This window comes from Jaculus jaculus, chromosome 23, assembly GCF_020740685.1.
Source record: "Jaculus jaculus isolate mJacJac1 chromosome 23, mJacJac1.mat.Y.cur, whole genome shotgun sequence".
Lineage (NCBI taxonomy): Eukaryota > Metazoa > Chordata > Mammalia > Rodentia > Dipodidae > Jaculus > Jaculus jaculus.
In genome coordinates, this window is record NC_059124.1 from 8,640,405 (window position 1) to 8,662,089 (window position 21,685).

Genomic DNA, 21,685 nt, shown 5'->3' on the forward strand with positions numbered 1-21,685 from the left:
ACCCAGACTGGCGAGTAGCATTCCTAAACGGTGATCTCTTAAGGGTTAGGAACCTCAAAGAAGACAAGAGGAGTTAAGACAATTTTGGTACGAGATCTAAAACATGAGAAATGATGATTTTCATCAGCACCCTGTGGATGCAGTAACAGCTGGCCGGCCGGCCCTTGCATTCAGCCTAGTTTCTTTCCATCCACGGGTCTTACTGTTCATGGACTCAGTCTGTGTTTCTGCCCCACTTTTGTGCGGCAGTACGGTCACTCTGAGTCGTGAAAGAGTCCCACCTGAGTCTGTAGGCAGCGACATAAACAACAGTGCAAATCGTCCCCCTCAGAACATCAAAACAGAAATCGGGAGCAGCGCTCCACGGTGATGCCCGGACATCAACCTGCATCCTAGGGCAGGTGGTCTCATAATGTGTATACTCCTCGAAGGCAAAGCAGAAAAGAGAGCAGGCACAGTAACCAGCCATGGAAAGGTAGATCGGATTCAGCCAACAATCCACTTGGCCTTGGTCACCAGATCTAATCTAAATACTTGTCAAGTAACAAAAGAGAGTCACTGCCCTCTTCCAATTAAACCTTTTTTTTTTTTTCTGAACAAATGCACATGGGGGGAAAAAATCTTTGGACTATTAATTTTGACAGTAAAAAAATGAAAAAGGACCAAAGCTGAGTTTTTTTTAAAAAAAAAAAAAAAAGAAAGAAAAAGAAAATAAGCCAGGCATGGTGGTGCACACCTTCGATCCCAGCACTTGGAAGGCAGAGGTAGGAGGATCGCTGTGAGTTCGAGGCCACCCTGAGACTACATAGTAAAATCCAAGTCAGCCTGGGCTAGAGTGAGACCGTACCTCGAAAAACCAAACAAAAAAAAAAAGAAAAAAGAAAACTGGTGACAGTATTCATGAGATGCTTTTAAAACTATTTGAAAAAGTAGTGACAAATATTGTATTTAGAGAAAGGAAACTTCTAATTTGCACCTTTGCTCATTGAATGCCTGTTGGAAATTATGTAACATCTTTGCAACCACAGTGGGAAGATACTAAGGTAGGTGCCATTTGCATTGAGGCGAAGGCACCAAGGAACAGACAGGACTCATGTCCCAGCAAGGGTAAAATACAGACGGAAGGGCTGCATAACATCCACTTCCAGACACCCCTGGACGCTGCCCACCAGAAGAAAGCAGCTTTTATTGACCAAATGTGTGCTTTGTGGGGCATGGCGCGTGAAGGTCGCCCTAGGAAGACAAGAACTCCGGGCACCGTCTGTATGCCAGGAACTCCTTTTGAAAATCATCCCCCAGTTTGCTTACAGAGACCCAGCTGGTGTTCAGTGACAATGCCCCACGATCCTGGGCCAGGTTGAAAGTCATTACTAACCCATCACATCCGACGGCGCCTTTCCAGCACTCCGGGCAGGGAGACAAGGCATGTGGAAGACTGTTTCCCCACTGACTATAACAGGGATGTTGGACTGGAGAGAGAGCCTAGCCGTTAAGATGCTGGCCTTCAAAGCCAAAGGACCACGGCTCGATTCCCCCCACAGGATCCACATAAGCCAGGTGCACCAAGTGGCGCGCGCGTCTGGAGTTCGTGTGCAGCAGCTGGAGGCCCTGGCGCGCCCATTCTCTCATTCTCTCTCTCTCTTCTCTCTCAAATAAACAAATAAACATAAATAAAAAGTTGGGCTGGAGAGATGGCTTAGCAGTTAAGCGCTTGCCTGTGAAGCCTAAGGACCCCGGTTCGAGGCTCCATTCCCCAGGACCCACGTTAGCCAGATGCACAAGGGGGCGCACGCATCTGGAGTTCGTTTGCAGTGGCTGGAAGCCCTGGCGCGCCCATTCTCTCTCTCTCCCTCTATCTGTCTTTCTTTCTGTCTGTCACTCTCAAATAAATAAATAAAAAATGAACAAAAAATATTAAAAAAAAAGTGATGTTTATGAAATGATGAAGATAAAAAGAAATTTTATGGTACTCATGAGGCAAAAGGAGACTATTTCTTTTTCTTTTCCTTTTTCTTTTTTTTTTTTTTTTTTTTTTTGGTTTTTCAAGGTAGGGTCTCACTCTAGCTCAGGCTGATGTGGAATTTCCTAGGTAGCCTGAGGTGGCCTAGAACTCATGGTGATCCTCCTATCTCTGCCTCCCATATACTGGGATTAAAGGCATGCACCACCACGCCCGGCTTCTAAGAAGAGACTATTTCTAATAGTAAATGGTAACTCCAAAACATATTTATCTTCATTAATCCAGGGAAAAGCTAACCCTTCTGGGATAAAACATCATGACTCACAAGATAAAAGTCTGCAGGAAAGAATGAAAAAGGACGAGGAAATACCAGGCTGGTGCTGTCCCTGTCTCGAGTCTACAGCTGAAGAGACCAAGGCAAGGAAGATTTTGGTGTTTTTCTCAGAGTTATGTAGGTAAAAATGAAATTAAAACAAGGAAATTTCTGCTGTCCTTAACAGTTCTCTCCCCTCTTGGGACTGAGGCATTCCATGTTACTGTCAGAAAACACCATCAGGCATTTTCAAGTCTCTTTTATTTTTATGGTTTTTTGAGGTAGGGTCTCACTCTAGCCCAGGCTGGCCTGGAATTCACTATGGAGTCTCAGGGTGGCCTCGAACTCACGGCGATCCTCCTACCTCTGCCTCCCGAGGGCTGGGATTAAAGTCGTGCGCCACCACGCCCGGCTGACAGGCATTTTCAGATGACACTGAAACCAAAGGATAGATAAGGAACCTCTGATTAAACCCCCAGCCCTTCAGGTCCCAAGCATGGCACAGTTTTGACAGGATCCTGAAAGTGTCCCCAGACAATGAACCTGCCAGGTCCCCATGTCTTTTTCTGGAAAGAGTCCAGGACGAGGAGCATCTTTAATCACTGGCTGCTGTTTCCAACTGTAACGCCAACGTTTTGATCAGTGAAAATAAACGGTGAGAAAAGCAACCGTGTCGGGCGGCTGCCCTGCCGCCCCCCGGCTCCCTAGCACTGCCCGGCAGCGGAGGCTCTTGGTGAAAGATGGCAAACGGCACGGCTCCCCTCACTTAGATGAAATCAAGACATCGTTAACTTTAACATCCTGCGTCCTGTCCTTATGTATCAATTGAGATGAATGTCTTTTTAACTTCATCTAGACGTCGTGTCTTGGGCCTGGGCCAACCGCCCGTTAAGTGGGTACAGATGTTCGGAGTCTGGGGAAGGGCTGGAAAGGGCAAGGGCCACATTCCACGGCCGAGGTGGCAGACTGCGAGCTGTCCCCTGACGGCCATCCTCGCTCCCCTCATTTGTCACGGAGCAGATGCTCTCCCAGAGCCGCGACGGCACGGCCTCTGCGGCGAGCCCTTCCAGAATGTTAATTTCCAGCCACTGTGACGGATGGTGTCACGAAGCTGCTTCCAACATCCTCTTCAAAGGGAACACACAGAGGCGCCTCTGGCCCTTCATCTCCCCTCACTGTAACCTGATGTCTGGAAGGAGGATGCAAGCGTCTTAGACCTCGAGGTCACAGCCTTGGCCAGCATCAGCAAAATACCCAAAGAGAATTTGGGTCCCGCGCTGCGGAGCATGCAGCTGCTTGGGGGAACTGTCTCCTGGATTCTTGACAAATATTTTATTTATCTTTTTATTTATTTGACAGCGACAGAGAGAGAGAGAGAATGAGCATGCCAGGGCCTCCAGCCACTGCAAACGAACTCCAGCTACAAGCATCCCCTTGTGCATCTGGCTAGCGTGGGTCCTGGGGAATCGAACCTGGGTCCTTTGGCTTTGCAGGCAAATGCCTTAACCACTAAGCCATCTCTCCAGCCCTTGGATGATTTTTTTTTTTTTTTATTAAGTAGAAGCTTTTTGTATGGCCACATCATGTTGGTGCCGTTTCCCTCTTCCCTGCCTTCATTCCCCTGAGGGTCCCTCAGCGCTGGCATTTGCTGTGGGGTTGTGGGGTTTTGAGTTGTGAGGACAGCAGTCAGTCTGCCCTGCTTTAGGATCTGGGTTCTTTCGGGAGCTTTAGAGGAACAACAAGAGTTCGGAGCCTCCGATGCAAACAGACCAAGGTTTGCAGTGAAAATCGCACAACTGTGCACACCCAGGCAGGTCACCTAACCAAGCAAGCCTGTTTCTTTGCCCAGACACAGCGCATGAAGAACACGGTGGACATTTGGGAGGACAGGAGGGAAGGCAGGTGATGTCCCTGCAGGTGTGCCCGGTGGAAGCACTTTCAGTAAATATTAGCTTTCCCAGAAGAGATCGGCTGTGCCTAGATGTGAGGATCGCCTCTTACTCCTCAGCCGCCTCACACAGCAATGCGCACACACGTGGAGGCCTCATTGGGGGAAATCTGTTTCTATCAGATTGAAATTGTAAGTAGTCGCATTCACTTTTATAGCCTTGCACTTTTATAATTATCTAAAGGATTTTTAAACAGCCCTTGTGCCATTAAGGAACGCACAGGTTCAAAATACAACATACCTCCAGACCCTGAGGACAGAGTCCCAGCACATCACCGTCCAAACACACGGACTGTGACGTCAGGCCGAGACATTAGTCGTCTGACCTCTCCCCAAGCGAGGTTCTACAACGGAGCTTTCAAGATGACTGGAGTGGCTTTCTAACCTCATCAGACAACATGAAGGTTCTTAAACAATGAGCCGTAACCTATAATGTGGTTCTGGTGAGTAGAGAAAGAAAAACCAGTGCACACGTATTTCTGCAGAAAGACCCGAAGGATGCACCCATTCCAGAGCAAAAACGGAGACTTCTCAGTTTAAATAGAGCAGGAAGTCTGTCTGCCCAGCGCCATCGAAATGCCCCTCAAAACTACGTAATTCCTTTCACTGTGATTCCATTGTTCCAAAGCTCTACAATTCTGTTTCTCTGGTTCTAGGTGTCGGGGGATGTGTACTTGGACCAAAGGGGATCTCCTCACTGGTTCCTACCGGTCTGATCTTGCACCATCAGTTGGTGTTCCAAACCTGTCTACCACTAAGTGCACCAGGAGAAAAGTATGCTCAAAAAGAAAGAAAAAAAAAAGAGGCAGAATTATGCTGGAGAGATGTCTCAGCAATTAGAGGAACTTTGCTTACAAGAAGAGACAAAACTCAGTTCCCCACAACATCTAAGGCACAGCCTCCTAAACTGTGGTCACAACTCCATACAGGGTGACTTACTTAGATACGGAAGCCATAAAAAAATTGGGCAGCAGTAAAAAAAAAATACTTCCTGTACGGGCAATGTTTGATTAGCTCAAAATGAAGTGGACAATGAATCTAACATATTGCTGGCAGCACGTGCCCAAGCTGCATCACGTGACTTCCATGCAACCTTGGTTCCAAACATGCAGCACATGCACTTTACTTCACACAGGCTGTCACCCCTCTCAAGGGTAAGGAACGACACAAGAGACGCCTCTGCTCAGATTGGAGATTACTGCATGTCACTAATTGCAGTGGTTGTTTTTGTTTTTTTTTAAACTGTGTGTCTAAAGTTTTCTGCCTGAATAGTAACATAATGATTTTATTATGGAAAACAAAAACTTTTAGTATTTTCTTCAATATCTAAATTTCTTTGGCTGTATTAATCTTGAATGTTTGATTTTTAAAACTGTGGGCTGAGCTGCTTTGACTTCCATTTCAAGAAAAAAAAATTGCTAAATGGGGCCCGGAGAGATGGTTTAGCGGGTAAAGCGTTTGCCTGCAAAGTCAAAGGACCCAGGTTCGATTCTCCAGGACCCACGTAAGCAAGATGCCCAACGGGGCACATGTGTCAGGAGTTCGTTTGCAGTAGCTGGAGGCCCTGGTGTGCCCATTCTCTCCCTCTCTCTGCTTCTTTCTCTGTATCAAATAAATAAATAGGACTGGAGAGATGGCTTAGCAGTTAAACACTTGCCTGTGAAGCCTAAGGACCTCAGTTTGAGGCTCGATTCCCCAGGACGCACATTAGCCAGATGCACAAAGGGGCACATGTGTCCAGAGTTTGTTTGCAGTGGCTGGAGGCCCTGGTGTGCCCAATCTCTATCCACCTTTCTCTCTGTGTCTGTCTGTCACTCTCAAATAAATAAATAAAAATATTCTAAAAATAAATAAAATATATATTTTTAAAAATTATTAAATGAATTTTAGTTTGAGATTAGGGAAGAAATTCCATTGATTTCTGAAATGGACCTAAATATACTTGTATCCTTTTGCATTATGTATTTTCATGAACTGGAATACTATCCCTTCTACAATCAAGGAATTCACAGATTCAAAATACAATATACCTCCTTAAACCAAAATATCAACCAATTCTGGGACTGGAGCGATGGCTTAGTGGTTGAGGTGCTTACCTGTGAAGCCTAAGAATGGATGTTCAAATCTCCAGGTCCTATGTACCCAGACACACACCACACAGGGGTGCACACATCTGGAGTTCTTTTGCAGCAGGTTGAAGGCCCTGGCGTACCCATTCTCTCTCTCAGTAAAAATAATTTCAAAAATCAACCAATTTTGAAAAATGTTGAAGACACCCCACAGTATCAAATATTCTGCCAAGATTTCTTTTCTTTTTTTTATTTTTCTTTTTATTTATTTGAGAAAGACACACAGAGAAAGACTGGGTACACCAGGGCCTCCAGCCACTGCAAATGAACTCCAGACGCGTGCGCCCCCTTGCGCATCTGGCTAACATGGGTCCTGGGGATTCGAGCCTCGAACCGGGGTCCTTAGGCTTCACAGGCAAGCGCTTAACCGCTAAGCCATCTCTCCAACCTCAGCCAAGATTTCTTTTTAAATTCTTTATTTTTTGTTTTTTCAAGGTAGGGTCTCACTCTAGCCCAGGCTGACCTGGAATTCACTATGGAGTCCAGGGTGGCCTCGACCTCATGGCGATCCTCCCACCTCTGCCTCCTGAGTAATGGGATTAAAGGCATGTGCCACCATGCCCAGCTCGAAGATTTCTTTATGCAAAAACAAATAGGCACATCCATCTCATTAGTATGTAAATTTGCTTTTGTCTTTAATAAATGGTAACATATCATATATATATATGTACATTAAAGACTTGTTTTAGAATGCATTTCTTGTTTGTTACGTGTATGTGCATCTCTGTGTACGTGTGGGCATACATGATGTGCCATGGCCACATATCTAGAACTGAGGGCAATCTTGGGGTGTGTCCTCTCTCTCCACCCTGCTTCAGACAGGGTCTCCTCTGCTGCTCCCCTGCTACTTCACTGCCCACGCGTCAGTCTAGCTGGCACATGAGCTTCCTCACTCTCCCCGCTTCACCTCTCCCTGCCCGCCGGGGTCACAAGAGCACAGGCCACTTTGCATCCAGCTTTACAGGAGTCCTGGGGAGTTGAGCCTGGGCCAGCAGACTTGCAAGCAAGTACCTTTAACCACCGAGTTTCCTCCACAGCCCTAGAATAAATTTATTTATGACTTTTTTCCCCAATAATTATTTGACTTGTGGAAGAAAATTTGAAAGCAGAAAACTATCAAACCAAATGTCAGTTAGTTCAGATAAGCACCTGTCAGTATTCGATTCCAGCGCTGGAGAGATGGCTTAGCGGTTAAGGTGCGTGCCTATGAAGCCTAAGGACCCAGGTTTGATTCTCCAGGTCCCACATAAGCCAAATAAATGCACATGGTAGCGCATGCATCTGGAGTTCGTTTGCAGTGGCTGGAGGCCCTTGTGCGCCCATTCTCTCTCTCTTTCTCTCCTCTTCTCTGTCTCTAGTAAATAAATTAAAAATACTTTAGGGCTGGAAAGATGGCTTAGTGGTTAAGCACTTGCCTGTGAAGCCTAAGGACCCTGGCTCGAAGCTTGATTCCCCAGGACCCATGTTAGCCAGATGCACAAGGGAGCACACGTGTCTGGAGTTCGTTTGCAGTGGCTGGAAGCCCTGGTGCACCCATTCTTTCTCTCTCTCTCTCTCCCTCCCTCCCTCCATCTCTCTGTTGCTCTCAATTAACTAAATAAAAACTTAAAAAAATTTTTAAGTGATTACAGTTAACATTACACTCAGTCACAATGAAAAATTGTGCTTTAAAAAGCAGTCTCTTACAACATAAGGAATAAAGGAAACACTAGCTTAGAATTCCTGACCAGGAATTTTAAGAGGACAGATTTTCACTTGAGCACTTTGGAAATGTCCATTTCTCTTAAGTGACAGTTATGTGTTTTATCTATTCATATACGTCTAAGCCCTGGTACTTGGCAAGAATGCTAAAAATAGCTTTGCCAAATAACTGTATAAACTTGAAAGCAATAAAAAGGTTTATAAAAAAATATTTGATTTAGGGCTGGAGAGATGGCTTAGCAGTTAAGGTGATTTTTTGCAAAGCCAAAGGACCCAGGTTCGATTCCCCAGGACCCACGTTAGCCAGACACACGGGGTGAGGGGGGGCGCATGAGTCCGGAGTTCGTTTGCAGTGGCTGGAGGCCCTGGCATACCCATTCTCTCTCACCCTCTTTCTGCTCTCTCTCTCTCAAAATAAATAAGTAGAAATAAAGTTTAAAAATAAATAAATAAAATAAATAAAAATATTTGACTTGTATGCCTCCTTTGTATACCTACATAGCTGGGTCGTGAACGGGAAACATTTAGGAAGCCGGACCTAAGGAACCAGCACCTCCCTTCTGGTCTCCAGCCTTCGCCATTGCTATGCAAACTGCTCAGCCAACTTCCCGCCTGGGAAGGCGTCAGCTCGCCCCATGGGGCTCACGTGGCCCAACCTGGGCTGAGGTGACCCCGGATGTGCCTGGGATCTCACTGCCCCTTAAGCTAATGCGTGTGTTTACAGTATTCAGCAGGTGGATCAGGGACACTGTGGAAATTAACGACCCTTACAACGTCAAGGTTTTCCGTATCTTCAAGCTTCAGTGAACCATGGTGGCAGTCAGCATTTCCATGCAAACAAGTCAGTGCCAGCTCTGGCCATCAGTGCCAGCTCTGGACATGGGCGCATTGCAGAGGAGTGAAGCCACATGGCTACAAGACCAGGAGTAGGAGAAACCTTGCGTTCCCTCCAGGAGCAAAAGAAGGCATGGTGCCCCACGGGCTGAGTGGTCAGGCATGGACGTGCAACTGACTGGTAGCACAACCCGGAAAGAAATTCAGTTTTCTTAGCAGTAGGCTCCCCGTGTATTGTCCCTGAGGCCCGCCCGGGCAGTCCTGCAGGACATTACAGCCGCTAAGAGTGAGGAATCACAGCGAAGCGGGGAAGGCTTGCACCCACAGCCCCCCTCCCTCACCTCCAGACACCACCTCCCTTCAGCCCTCTGCCGCGGGCTCCTGGTGATGTTATACGGATTGTTTATGTCTTCTCGTGGTTATCCAAAGATCGCCTGTGGCTTCACAGGCCCATGTCCCCCCTCTAGAGAGACAAGAGTGCATGGGACGCAGCCGCAGCCAAACACTGCAAGTTGATACTCCGCAGCGTCCCCTCCCTCCAAGCCCTGCCAAGCCACCTCCGGGCTGACCCCCAGAGACTTCGGTGTCCTCTGGCCCCCGCCGTGGAACGTCAGCTGCAGTACATCGTGGCCCAGGAGTGGGGCCGCCGGAGGAAGGTTGGGGCTGACGGAGACAGGGGTGGGAGACAGAGGAAAGACAGCTTCCTTAGACTCCACTGAGATAATCTCCAACCCAGGTGACCTGGGCTCAGCAGGAGCCAGCGGCGCAAGGTTCCACACTGAAGGTGACAGTGTTTTCGGGGACCTCCACCACCGCCAGATCATCATAGCTTACGCCCCAACAGCCGAGGAAAAGTCTGCAAAGTGGTGACGAGTCTGTGGCTCTGCAGCCGTCATCAGGGACTTAGGAGCAGTGCAGGGGACAGCTGTGCGACAGATGACTTCTAACATGACAGCAAGGATACATCGGAGACACAGACAGACCCACGGCTGCTGTTAAGGCCCGCCACCATCTGAGTACGTTATTGCTGTAACTCCACTGGGGAGCTCCCTTCCAGCCTGTCTGTGAGCAGGAACTCCTAGACAGTGACATGTCGTTAAGCACAGGAAAGCATGCCGTGATGGAGGGCAGGGGAAGATTGGTCTCCTAAGAGCTCCTGGGGGACAGTCGGGAACAGGGACAAAGCTCTCCTACTCTGACCTCTGCAGGCCAAGATGAGGGTGTCAGTGGTCATCAAAGACACAAGGCAGGTCCAGAGGACCCCTGATTCCTACCTCAACCCCATAAAAGACCAGCATCTGCTGTGTGTGTATGTGTGTGTTCAGATGCATACATGTGCACAGTCCATAGAATAGAAGGTATCCTATTGTCCTATCTTATATATATATATATATATATATATATATATATATATATATATATATATATATATATATTTGTAATGGCATGATTGTCCTTAAATGTTTTCGTTTCCAGTATTTTTCACTAAAATGTTATTTATAGCCAGGCGTGGTGGCGCACGCCTTTAATCCCAGCACTCAGGAGACAGAGGGAGAAGGATCACTGTGAGTTCAAGGCCACCCTGAGACTACATAGTGAGTTCCAGGTCAGCATGGGCTACAGTAAGACCCTATCTCGAAAAACAAAAGAAAAAAAAAAGGCTGAAATGTTATTTATGTTAAAGAAAACATTCACTTGGGTATGTTACATATTATTCATTTCAGTTAATAAATATTCCTAAGTAAATAATGATCCCATCGTGGGATCAAATGAGATTATATTATACGCACGCACGTTTTTTAGATGATAAAGCATAAAAGTGCCCGTAGGGGCAGGGCAGATGGCTCAGTAGCTGACGGCACTTGCGGGCAGAGCCTGACTGCCTGGGCTCAACTCCCCAGTACCATGCAAAGCCAGGCATACAATGTGGTGCCCACATCTCGAGGTCATCTGCAGGGGCAGGAGGCCCTGGTGTGCCCAGACTTTCTCTCTTTTCCTCTCTTTCTCTCTCTTGTCTTTGTCTCTCTCATTCTCTCTCACTCTCTCTAACAAACTGTTTTTTGAAAAAGCCAAAAGTGTGTATATAGTGCAACTTTTCCAAAATACTTTTATTCGTTTATTTGCAAACAAGAAAGAGGAGAGAGAAAGAGAGAGCATGGGCATTCCAGATCCTCTTGTCACTGCAAACAAACTCCAGACACACATGCTGCTTTGTGAATCTAGCTTTGCATGGGTACTGAGGATTTGAACCCAGGCCGGCAAGCTTTGTAAGCAAGCATCTTCAGCCACCGAGCCGTCTCTCCAACCCAGTAATGAAACTTTTAATCGTCAACTCAAGAGCTGCTCCTGCCAAATCTCTGCCTTGGCAGCCACAGTGCAGAACAGGTCAGCTTCCTTGGACCACAGACATTTGGATTTTCTTTTTAATTTTTCATTTTCATTTATTTATTTGAGAGAGGGAAAGAGGGCAAAGAGAGAGAGAGAGAGAGAGAGAGAGAGAGAATGGGCATACCAGGGCTTTCAGCCACTTCAAACAAACTCCAGATACATGTGCCACCTTGTGCATCTGGCTTACATGGGTCCTGGGGAATCGATCCGAGGTCCTTTGGTTTTGAAGGCAAGTGCCTTAACCACTAAGCCATCTCTCCAGCCCCAGTCACTTGGCTTTACCTTTAGGGGGATCCCACTCATCATGAGGGGACTCACAGCTGAGCCCACTGAGGCCCCAGCCCGGCATATGTCTTCACCCAGTAAGGGAGAAGGTAAGAATGTTTCTCTTGAAACATTCATCATGTGTGATGATGAAAGTAACAGGCTGATCAGAACTCCGTGGCCAGAGATAAAGTTCCTATCCAAAAGAAATAGAGAATCAAAAGCCAGGTTAATCCCAGCACTCGGGAGGCAGAGGTTGGAGGATTGCCTTGAGTTCAAGGCCACCCTGAGAGTACATACTGAATCCCACGAATTCCAGGTCAGCCTGGGCTCGATGAGACCCTACCTCAGAAACTAAAAGAAGAAAGAGGAGGAAGAGGAGCAGGAGGAGAACAAAGAGGAGGAGGAGAAAGGAATCTATAATTCCTGAAGAAGCCAGCAAAAAGGAGCCGGGCCACTTCCAAACTAAGGCAGGCAAGTAGGCTGAGCACTGGGCTCGAGGCGCACAGGACCAGACCCACAGCCAGGGAAGAAAGGCCATAGATAGACTGTGAAAACCAGGGGAGCATTACCCCCTTTTCAAATCAGGCACAGCACAACTACTGTGGACAGTCAACATCCAGCAAGTGGAATCCGATGTCACAGACGCCAAGGGATCAGCAAAGGACACTAGGAGCATTTCATTCACCAGGGCAGGGAAGGTGGATGAGAATGAAAGGCCAGACAGTCTCATGATTTGTGACTGAGTGATATGCAGATGACAAATGACCAGTAGATCCTGGTTGACCCAGGACAGTCCCAATTGGTATCTCCTGCCTCTCTGTCCCATCTAGTTTAACACTGAGCATTCATAGAACTGTCCCACACCGGACACGAAAATCAATAGTGTCGCTCAATGAATCACCAATGACCATTACTAACTCCACAGCCATCAAACCTTCAGGCATCAGTGTATTGGTTGCTTTTGGGTCACTGAATGAAACACCTGCAGAGGGCTGGAGAGATGGCTTAGCACTTAAGGCGCTTGCCCGTGAAACTTAAGACTGCATGGTCGAATCTCCAGGTCCCACATAAGCCGGATGCACAGGGATGCAAGCCTGCGAAATAGCACATGTGTGTGCACAGGGGAGCACATGTGTCTGGAGTTCGTTTGCAGTCTGTGAAGGCCCTGGCATGCCCACTGTCTCTCTCCCTCTCTCTCTTGCTCTTGCTCTTTCTCTCTCTCTCTGCCTTTTCCCCCTCTTTCAAATAAGTAATATATATATGTGTATATGTGTGTGTGTGTGTGTGATGTATAACCAAAATAACTTAAGGGAAACAATTAAAGTTTACTTTGGCTCAGTTTCAGAGGGTTTCAGCCCATCATGGGGGCCAAGCATGGCAGAACAGCTCAGCTCACTGAGGCAGGAGCGTGTGGCAGCGGCTGGTCATATCACGGACACGGAAGCAGACAGTGTAAAATGGGAGGTGGGCAGCGTAGGGCTTTCCAAGGCCCAATTCTGGTGACCTACTTCTATCTGCTGGACTCCCACCTCCTAAAGGATTCCACAGCATCCCAAGACACCAACACGAGCTGGAACCAAGCACTCCAAACGTGAGATTCAAACCTGAACAGCAAGAATTAATACGCAGCGTCTTCCTCCCGGCATTCATTCCTTTGACAAATATGAGAAACGTGCCCTTCGGAGAAAGCTGAGCGTCAAGGCATTTAAAAGCCAGTCATTCCACCACTGGATCTTTATTCTGTCTATCCCACTTCAAAACTTGCATTTTTTTTTTTTTTTGCTACTCTTTTACCCCCTTTGCAAGATGCTTCTATATAAAATTGTTATGCTATTGGCAATTGACCTCCTCAGAGATGTGCCTTAGCCTTCTCTCAGCTGTGACTCACTTTTCCCCTAGGAAATATCCTCACTGTTTTCCTATGAGTCAATCATCCCATTGTATCGCAACTCAACAAGGATTTATTGAGTGCTCAGAAATATGTTAAGAGTTAAGGGAATACAAAAGAAACATAAAAAGTGGGGACTAAGGAGAAAGCCACTGGGGAAAAAGAGCTTACTGCCCGAGCAGGAAGACCTGAGTTCGAGCCCTCGGCATACATTAAACAGCCACACAAGGCAGTCGAAGCCTATGACCCTAGCACTGAGGAGGTGGAGACAGGAGGATCCCTGGAGGTCTCTGGCTAGCCTAGCCTAATTAGTGAGCTCCAGCCAATGAGAGACCCTGTTTCCAAAGGAGGCAGAAGGCCTGAAGAGAGGGCCCAGCAGTTAAGGCATTTGCCTGCAAAGCCTATCGACCCAGGTTCAAGTCCCCAGCATCCACTTAACAGCCACATGCACAAAGTAGCGCGTGCATCTGATGCTTGTTTGCAGCGCCTGGAGGCCCTGGTGGGCCCATTCTCTCTGTCTCCTCCCTCTCTCTCTCTCTCTCTCTCTCTCTCTCTCTCTCTCTCTGCTTGCAAAGGAAGGAAAGAAGAAAAGGAGGAAGGAAGGGAGGAAGGGAAGAGAAGAGACACCCAAGATTGTCTTCCAGCCTCCACATACATGAGCATCCATGTGCCACACATGCACACATACACACACATAGAAACAAACAGACAAACACAAGACACTACATCATCACACAACCTTCATCTCCTTGGAAATCACATGAACAGTACCAAACTCATGAGGCAGGTAGGTAACTCCTACACTGGGGTGCTTAAAGTCCAGGGCAAATCACAAATGATCACTCATCCATTTGTGGTCTCCCCATTCATTCGTCGATATTTGCCAGATTTTTTTCTGTAAGAGAAACATCCTTCTGGATCTCAACCATACTTTTTTTGGTTCTATTTTGTTCTAGAATTTTGCTTTTTATTTGTTTGTTTGTTTGTTTTTAATTTATGAGGGTACTTGGTTGGTTGATTGACTGATTTTCTTTGATTAACCACATTGTCAGTAGAATTAAACCCACTCCCAACTCCAAAGATAAACTCGGCCAGTGTGAAAAACGAGCACATCATACCCCGGCAACAATGACTGGTTTAGAAGTTTGCCTGTAACACAATCAAAACCAAAGGGATTTGAGAAAGCATTGGCCAAGGTTTCTGTATTTCTTCTATCAGGGTCTGGAGAGAACAATCAATTTGCTCCAGAAAAGGAAGGCCTGTGTATAAACTAGAGGCAGAGTCAAGAGAGGTGAAGAAGGTAAAAAGAAGTCATGAGCATGCTGGGTGTGGTGGTGCACGCCTTTAATCCCAGCACTCAGGAGGCAGAGGTAGGAGGATCGCCATAAGTTCGAGGCTACCCTGAGACTACATAGTGAATTCCAGGTCAGCCTGAGCTAGAGTGAGACCTTACCTCAAAAAATAAAAAATAAATAAAAAAGAAGAAGAAGTCATGAGCAAGACTGGAGGGTAGGACTCAAGGGGAAGAGACAGGAGATGTATAAGCAGAGAGGCAGAATGGTGGGAAGGGAAAGGTTAGAGGGGGCTCAAGGAATGGAGAGGTAGGGCAGGGCGGGGAGGGAGAGGGCTAATCAAATTGAAGAAAAAACCATAGGGAAACCCACTATTTGTTAATTAAAAATATAATAAGGTAAAAGAGAGCTCTATCTGGGGTAGGAATTGCCAGTGGGGTTGGATAAAACTATCCTCAGAAGCCACAGGTTATTATAGAAAAACCCCAGTGCCGGGATGGGACACCTCTCAATGAGTTATTGGTCGAGAGGATGAGTGAGGCCCCCAAAACAATGCAGGTCATTGCCAAGGCTGTTGGCGGCCCACCAGAACTGAATGGCAAGTCCCAAAATGCTGAAGACGCCACAAGTGTCAGTTACAGGACACTGCAAAATCAAGCTGGCATGAAGCTAGAGGCCTCCTGCCTCCTGGCTAGCTGTCATGGCGTTGTCCTACGCAGCCTGATGGGGGAGAAAAGCCCTCAACAGACTTCGCCAACTGTGCATGTGCCGTACATGCCACACAAATGACCAACCAGGCAAGCTGTGCCCACCAGTGAAATAGTGGCAGGACTTTTATGTGGGCGACCAACTGCTCTCCAGTTGGATCTCAGACCCACGGGAGAGAATTCATCCCCAGTATTGAAAAGCTACGGCTGGGAAGGCCATAGACCCAGGGAAGTCACTTCTGTGTGCTGACTAAAAGGACCTGTGGTGCCTATCAAATTGACCTCTGGGCTTTATATCAGGTCTATGCCCATAGACTAGTGCTTCCCCTGCAGGCTGCCTTGGACCAGAGAAGCTTCTTTTTGCAGAAAAGGATGCCTGCAGGGAAGACTCAAAACTCATCACGGTGCTGGGGACCGTAAGTGATGGTTGAGTGCTCAGGGCTAAATGTGAGATCATCACTATTCCCCTCCAAAGGGTAACAGAGGCACCCGGCCCGAGGCTTGGCGGGACACAACCCTGCCTGCTCAGCTGGTCCTGGACCCTGAGACGGCCTTTGGGTTTGTTTCACAGCAACGTCCAGTGCTGCACCATCCCCCTTAGAAAAGGACTGGCTTTTGATGATCACAGTGACGGAGGAGCCGCGCTTACATGTAGACGATGAAGAGAGAGATCCGCCCGTCCAATATGCTTTGGTGTCGGAGGGAGGCCACACACACAAAATTTAAAAAAAAAATCTTAAAAACCACCTTTCCTAAAATATGTGGCGCTCCACTGACACTCAGGGTGCTGCAACTGAAACCCAGTCCACAGATCGAACCCAGCCGACCCGCCAGGCCACACGTAAATGCCGAGACTCAAACGGTCACATCTGTGCCCTGCCCCACGCCCCATCAGACTCAGAGAGAGATACATGAAAGAACCTGAGACACTGGTTTATGGATAAAAGCAAATAAAATAACTAAAGTCTAGGATCTGCTATTGTCGGGTGAGGAGAAAGACAGTGAATTCAACCAGGAGTGGTAGCTCATGCCCATTATCTCGGCATTCGGGTGTCTACTGCAAACAGATCACCGTTAGTTCAAAGCCAACCTGATCTACCTACCAAGATCAGAACAGCCCAGGCCAAAGAGTAAGACCTCATTTAAAAAAAAAAAAAGTGGGACCATTTTGGTGGGGGGGGCTTTCAGGAACATCTGGACCAGCCCACACGCCTGGAGTGCTGTGGAAATAATCCACTACAAAATGTTCTAAGTGCCAGGGGAGAAACAGGGTACATTAAAGGAAGACCTCGGGGAGGACCCACTGGCAACTCCTCTCTCCCACCTCCTCCCTCTGTGACTGTGGAGGAACAAAGCCATCTTTCTATAGCTCAGCTCCTTTTTTTTTTTTTTTTGGTAAAACAGAATAATAGTAACCTAAAGTTGTGACTTCACAGAGCACTTGCAGAGACCCGTAGTGGCACTTGAAAGGTGCAGACCACAATGCCTGCCGCCTAACCGTGCCCAGCACTAAGAATAACTGTTCCCAAGGCCTGTCCCCGGGCCTGAGGAATCTAAATCCAGGGGTTTTGCACAATCCAATTTCCAGCATCCTCCCTTTCTTCCCAGAAAAACCCTGGCTCCTGGAGCATTTTCCCCTTATGTGAGTTGAGAGTCTAGTTTGGAACATGTCACCTCTACACAGCCAAACGGGCTTTTCCGTAGCAGTGACCCCCCATGGGCAATGCTGCAGTGGAGCCTGGGCCCGCCCCGAGCTCCCCTCAGCCTCCAGTCTGGAAAGGAAGGGTCATCAACCAGGCTAATTAAATCTGCAGATGATAACAAACTGGGCGGGGTTGCAAACAGGCACCAGAGGGGACGAGGAAATAAATGAGAAGGGACCTGGGGAGTTTGGAAAATATGGGACAGGAAATAACAAAATAAGACTCAATGCAGAAGAATGCGAGGAACTCCAACGGGTGTGTGTGTGGGGGGGGGGGGTAATAAGCAAGAAGCCTGGACAGAGGATGGAAAGGGAAATGGGGAAAAGGCTGAGGATGTGAGGGTTTGGAATCTACTTGAAAACAGGTGGCAAGTCATCAGGAATATGGACATAAAACTAGAATGAAAGCAGAAGAAACAGGAAGGGAGGAAAGGAGAAAACACTCTATGGGCTAGGTGAGGAACGGGGGGCGGGGGGAGGGTATTGGCGGTGCAGGGAGGGCGTGAGGAGAATTACACATAACGTAAGACATGTCCCAGTTGACAGAAGCCTACTTTTGAACCATGGAATAAGATGCAACCACCAGGAATGCGGAGGAGATGCTGAGTCCAGACAGAAGTGTCCTATAGAAGGTGGGGGGAAAAAAATCTTAGCCTTAAAACCATGGGCTCAAGCTGGGTAATCCCAGGCCCAGAAATGAATTAACCCTCACAGTGGGATGTCGATCAGGGAGGCCTCAAAGCAATGCAGGCCTTTGCTGTACACTTGACTACCTGCCAGAGCTAAAAGGTAAGACCCTATTGCTGACCCTAGACACCTTGGGCTGTGCTCACAGGTCACTGGGACACCATGCTGGGATTGAGAGGAAAACCAGTTCCCTCCCAGCCACCCCTCACAGTGTTGCAAAAATCTCCGGGAGGGAGGGCTGGAGGGATGGCTTAGCCGTTAAGGCGTTTGCCTGCAAAGCCATCACATAGCTATTGACTATTTTTCAATCTAGGATGAGGCCACCTTCTTTGAGACCTTAGGAGCTGCAGAAGATACAACTCTACTCTGTACCATCCTGTGACAGGGGCTCCAAAAACTTCACCCCAGCTCAATGGCTAATGACAGACATAAGGTCCCTGAGCAAGGTGGCTAAGAGACCGGGTGAAGGGCTGGAGAGATGGCTTAGTGGTTAAGCGCTTGCCAGTGAAGCCTAAGGACCCCAGTTTGAGGCTCGGTTCCCCAGGACCCACGTTAGCCAGATGCACAAGGGGTGCACGCATCTGGAGTTTGTTTGCAGTGGCTGGAAGCCCTGGTGCGCCCATTCTCTCTCTCTCTCTCTCTCTGTCTCTCTGCCTCTTTCCCTCTCTGTCTGTCGCTCTCAAATAAATAAATAAAATAAAAATTAAAAAAAAAAGAGACCAGGTGAAGGGGCCTTTGACAAGTTTATGATCATGGTACCGCACACCTAGAGGGATAGACTTATGACATTAGATACCCTAAGATGACCAAATACCAAACCCCATACTGTACCCTATAAAGATGTACCAAGAAAAAAGTATTATAACTTTTCAAACATTATGCTATGTAGACCTCCATTTCTACCCACAAAGCTAACCTCGCATTTCTGCCCACAAAGAAAGCCAGCCTTGTTAGGAGCAGTTCATTTCCCAGGAATAGATGTGCCCACATTCCTGGGAGAAAGCATGGCGTACCACAACCAAACAAAACCACACACCAGGAGCTGGAAGCCCTATAGGAGCCTTACTGTGTGGTCTGGTACACAGACAGGGAAAAATGTGTCTTTCCTGGGACCACGGAGAAGATTCAGTGACTAGAAGGGGAGCAAACAACACCACCCCACAGATGTGTGCACGGCAGGCTCCCACAGGGCAGCTTCGTGCAGTGATCGGTTAGTGTTTGCCCTATTTTTTCAACATCTGGTACCCAGGCAGAGTAGCACTTCCTTCCTCACAAAACTCCTACAAATGGCTCATTTCTATACGGCTGCCAACAAAGCCAGAGGAGGCGCAGAGAAAGGGTGAAGGCCCAGGCGGTCACCACTGGACTCAAAAGTGAGTTACTTTTTCCTAAAGGTGCCTAGGAAAGTTTCTCTCGCTCGCTCGCTCTCGCTCTCACTCTCTCCTTTCTCTCTTCCTCCTTCCCTCTCCATCTCCTTCCCTCTTTCTCTCCCTCCCCCTCCTTTCTCTCCACCTGGTGTCCCAAGGCTCCTGAAGTTTGGCTTCACATCGCTGTGAGCCTCTGTTGCTGAGCCAATTAAGCCACTGGCTCAGGGTTTGGGGCAGCATTATGGCCGCTGGACGGACAGCAAATATACTGGGACTCTGTGGGAAAATACTGCCCAACTCACTTTGCATCATGTGCCCCCCACCTTCCCCCCACTGCATTGACCTCCCTGCCTCGCTGAGGAATTTGGGCCGAGGTCCATCTAGCACACTGGAGAAGACAAGGAGAGTCTATCCGAACCCTCGGGAGCCCAGGAGAAGCGTGTCCTGCCGATCAGGGATGGCCGAGTGGGAGAGTCATCCCTGGCTGCTCTTCTAGCCTTTCCATCAACACATCAGGACAAATGAGGCGTTTCTGTCAGTCACCAAAGATGCATGGCACCCCAGCTGAATCCTCCCCGACCTAATGGGGCTGCGTGGAAGACATTCAGCCCATAAGGAGGCTCTTTAATCAGGGTCAGTGAGGCATTTTGGAGGAAAGGTTCTGCAGGTAGAAATGAGCCTGAGACAAACAGGATCTGGGGGCTGGACAGATGGCTTAGCGGTTAAGGTGTTTGCCTGCAAAGCCAAAGGACCCAGGTTCTATTCTCCAGGACCCACGTTAGCCAGATGCATAAGGGGGTGCATGCGTCTGGAGTTCGTTTGCAGTGGCTGGAGTCCCTGGCGCGCCCATTCTCTCCTCTTTCCTCTTTCTCTGTCAAATAAATAAATATATTTTTTTTTAAAAAAGAAGAAGAAAACGAAAAATAGGATCTGGAACTCAGTCAGCAGTCCACAGCTCTCTAGAGGGATCTTCCAGACCTAGTGCCCCCAGCCAGAGTTGTGAAATAATAGTATCCTGTACCCCATCGCAGCCAAGACAGGCCCATGGGAGACTAGACATCCGAATCTGGGCAGAGCCTGACAGCTCAGTGTTTCTACTTATCATGGAGTCTCCAGTACGAATGAAGAGGAACGCATAGAGGGAAGCCAGACACAAAACCTGCCCTCAGACAGCTGACAGACTGGGCAGCCATCCTCTAAGCCAGGAGGAAAGACCAGAGACCCGAAGGCTGAAGGAAAACCAGAGATGGGATGATGATCCGAAACCCAAACACAAGTCGCAAGTGGGAAAGGAGACTTAAGTGAGGACAGGACTGGGCTTTTTATTTGCACGATTCACTTGCTGGGTAAACTTAGAGAAGACACATCTCTTCTTTCATGGGGTCAATGAGCTACAGATCTCTGAGGGTCTTTCCAACTCCAAACCTGGATGGTCCTTTGATGAACTAAATAGACCATCTTTTGTTACCATAGCATGGCTCTCGTCACTTGCTTGGCCTCTGGCCTTGAGCTTATGAAGGCCAGCATTTCGTGTCCCCATGAAGACTCTCAGCTGCCCAGCTCCCCCATGACGTCTGTGAGGTTCAGGTCTCATCTCCTGGTCATGTCTCTTGTTCATCTTGCCAGCTCGACAGCATGTAGAACCAGTTAGGACCACCATGAAAATTTAGGACCACACTTCTGCGTGGATCTCTGAGGGTGTTTACAGAAAGGTTACGCTGAACCAGATCATCTATCGATGTAGCGGCACCATCCTGTGGGCGGCGGGGGGCGGGGGGAGGTTCGAGACTGCGTTAAAGGAGAAAGCCCAGGAAATGCCAACGTCCATCCCTCTGCTTTCTGACTGCCGATGTAATGTGACCAGAGGACGTCACTCCTGCAGCCGTGCCTTCGCCTCCAGGGTGGACTGTATCCTCCAACCCTGAGCCCAAATAACCCCCCTTTTGTTTTTTACTTAAGCTAGTTTTGTCAGGTGTTTTACCACAGAAATAATAATTTAAAAAGCATACTTTTTGAAATGCCACTCCCAAGTCAGAAACCTCACACATCTCCAGAGCGCACACTTCTCCCCCATCCAGCTCCTCTGACCATCTATCTGCCTTTGACTTCTGAGCTTCACAAAGCTCCTAAGGGTTTCCCATTTTCATTGGGAACTCTCGCCTGCTGGGCTGTTGTCTAGGACAGAGGTCACCAGCTTTCCTGTAAAAGTGTGGATAGTAAGTCTTTCTAGGCTTCTGTGGGCTACTTGGTTTCTTTATAAAGTAGTCAGCGCTGAAAGTGTATCACGATAGCACACGCAAATGATACACAAGGAAATGAACGTGGCTGGATTCCAATGAGAAATAACCAATAAATGTTCATCATGTTCATGAGCTGGTCTGACAGCATGTAAGGAGATCTTCTGTCACTAGAGCAGGCAAGGAGGCATCAAGGCACAGAGCAGAGCTGACAAAAGACAGGCCAAGGCTGACATTCAACCACACCCAGGCAGCTGACCCGCCA

General features: G+C 47.9%; 1 protein-coding gene across 2 annotated transcripts in view; it reads right to left on the minus strand.

The window, feature by feature from the left end:
- The window catches only part of Ano2 (anoctamin 2), a 382,845-nt gene that overhangs the window by 282,673 nt on the left and 78,487 nt on the right, over window positions 1-21,685 (minus strand). The window lies entirely within an intron of this gene.